Here is a 3,262-nt window from a genome sequence, read left to right on the forward strand (position 1 = left end):
GTCATGAATTGGACCTTTCATTCTAATTAGGCCAATGTTTGTTTAGACAAAATGAATTAAATGAGATTAGCATGCTTAAAATTATTAATTTTAAAATTATTAATCTTTTTAAATTGTGTATCTTATTCTATATTTTGATCGACTAAGATTACGATGGTTGATAAAATTCTTTTAATTTTATACTTTAATTAATTGACTTTCTTCTTAATTTGACTTTTTTGTCTTTTTTGTGGTCCTCCCATCCCATCTATTCATGAAATTCAATAATCCCAACCGTATCCTCTGCATACCCCAACCCGCCTCCGAATGTCCCATTCCGTCCACTTTCAATCAGGGGAGTCTGAGGCCACACATATGAATTTTTATTTATTTATTTTTTTTTTTTTTTTTTAAGGCGGTGGCTTTTCTCAAGTGTGAAATCGAGGAAATTATTCAATATTTTTAGAGCACCAATTATTTAATACTCTCGGAGCACCATGTGTTCATACTCTAAATCAATCACCAATTAATTAGCCACATATTGTCCTCTCATCTCTAACATAAATCGTGGGCCCTTGTGTCTTTCCACCAATTAAAACTTTATGGAGCACCACATATCCATACTCCGGGAGTACTGAATAATCACCCGTGAAATCGGATTGGCATACGTTGTTTTCCCATTATGAAACTCAGATTGTTAATTTAAACCGTTTGATATGTAAGATTTGTCGAATATTTCATTTCTATAATAAATCATGTTAATTGACTATCGATAATCACTTGATTAGATCAAATTCGTATCAATGATAAGTTTGATTTTAAAAATAATTATTGATACAAATGTGATTTGATGAAATAAGTATTAATATCCGATCAATATAATTTTTTACAATAATAAAATACTCTACTAACTCTATATATTGAAAATTTGAATTATCTGATTTAAAATAGATTGAAAATTAATTGAACTGGACCATTCAACTATAATACCAAACTGTCTAGTCCTTTTTCAAAATAACAAATTATATCAAACTCTCTAGTTCTTTTTTAAAATAACAAATTAAAAAAAATATTTAAAAATTAATAAAATATAAGCTTCCTCATACGCACCTATATATATATATATATACGGGGTAGTGTCTACCCACCTTTGCCTTCCAAACTTCATTCTTCAAAAAAAAAAAAGAGAAAACCAAAATGAATCGATTTGTGTTTCTCTTTGTTCGTATCCTTCTAACATTGTTGTTTACTTTGGGTGTCATAACTTTGGCTTTCCATAAAAAAGGATTCTTATTACGCCAACACAAATCCCATTCTGGTTATAATGTTTCTCATCACTTTATTCTTGATCAACATCGTATTGGTATGGGGATGTCTCCCCTATCTCGGAAATCGAGGCGAGTCCCAACAGCCTTCAGCACCACGCCCACGCCGAAAATGGATCAAGAAGACGGCAGTGGATGTAGTCATGCTTCTATGTGGGTTTGTGCTGAACAAGGCTTCAGATAACAGTATTCTAAGCTTTGTGATTATAGTTGTATTTAGCGCTTACACTATGATCTTGTTTTGGCTTGGTGTGCCTTATTTTGAGCTTGGGCTCGCCGATTTGGTGTCGGGGTTACTTTTGGAGGCTACTGCATACGCTCAACACCTCTTCATGCGAGTGGTTTCAATTTTGATGTGTATGTTCCTTGTTATGCTTCGGGCACTGGTTCATTGGCGTGAAGAGAGGGCTGAATGAAAAGGTTTATGACTTACTACACATACATATATACATGTATGTATGTATATATATATATATATACAGAGAGGGAGAAGGTCATAGACTTGATGTGAATGCAAGAGTCTAATACAAGAATGAAATAAGTTGTGCTTATGTTATTTGTAAATATCATATGAATTTGGGTTTACTTCAACATGTCTTAATGCTATCCCAGTTGAGTTATTGGATAATGTTTTATCTATGTATTATGATTGTGTATTGATCGGTTTTGTTTTTATTTTTTTATTTGTGTGTGTTTTAAATACTAAAAAATAATTAAAAACAAAAATAAAATAGAGGCAAAGAGGTGAATTCTGGCATTCAAGTAAGCTGTAAGTGGCAACTACAGTACCAGATGTTTGTTGATCATATTTTTCGCCCACAGTTATTGAACTTTCTGGTTAATTAGGTTGTATTGTAAATGAGTGTTGGTTTGGGAATGAATTGTTTTTTTGATCGGCAAAAAAAAAAAGGCTTTTATTAATGAAATCAAAATGATACGAATAAGAAAAACATCAATAAAAGAGGTAAGAGCAAAAAGTATCAAAGTGAAACTTCTTAATCCCAACTAGGTTGGCACTAAGAAAATCACACAATCATGTGGTAACTCAGGCCAAAAGAGTTGGTGAAAAACCAACACACAACACTGCAACAATCACACGATGCAGCTTCTAACTTGTTGAATGTTGTAAACAAAATCATTCACTGCGTAGCCTTGCCCCACTGAATGTGTTTTCATCCAAAGGGCTACTCTAATTGTAATTAACTACGAAGATCTTCACAGTTTGGTTGCAGCTCATTGAGTAAACAGTCATTCGTACTGTGGGGATATATTTTCTAAGTACCAACACGTGACAAGGTGACGCCGACATGTCAGCCGAGGTGCCACGTGTCTTGGTCATTGTGCCGAGGTCATCTCGGCTAGGCCGAGGTTACCTCCAAAGATATCGGAATCCGAGATAAGCGGATAAGGGACAAGAGTCCTAGAATGAAGAGGGAACTCAACTTGGATATGGACAAGAGTCCTAGATTGAGAGAAGACTTCAGTTTGAGTAAAGATAAAACTCTTAGAGAGTTTATCTTAATCCCACTGGGAGTCCCAGATTAGCAGTAATTCTAAGTCCATTAGGGTCAGGCTCCTATTGGGACTAGGATTGTATTGGCTATAAAAGAGAGGCATCCCCATGGGTCTAAGGTATGCTTTTGATACTCAAGTTTGTGAGTTTAGTACTTGATTTATCTTTGAGAGATATACTGACTTGATCGTCGAAGTGCCCCCGGGTGGTCGAAACCACCGCGGGATTCTTATATTTCTGTTGCAGGTCAGTCAGGTGCCATTTATTCTGCCAGTGCTCTAGTTACTAAGCGGGCAGTGTAGTCGGAAAGTCACCCACACACGTACATTTCCAAAAGGACCACAAACCAGCAATAATAATTGATCTCCAAAGTTGTTTTTCTCCTTTTCTAAAATTTCAACCCATCCGCCAGAGCATAACCATGTCCAATGAGGTAGTAGGAGAG

The sequence above is a fragment of the Camellia sinensis genome, chromosome 3, assembly GCF_055761805.1.
Source record: "Camellia sinensis isolate YWXY chromosome 3, ASM5576180v1, whole genome shotgun sequence".
Taxonomy (NCBI): Eukaryota; Viridiplantae; Streptophyta; class Magnoliopsida; order Ericales; family Theaceae; genus Camellia; species Camellia sinensis.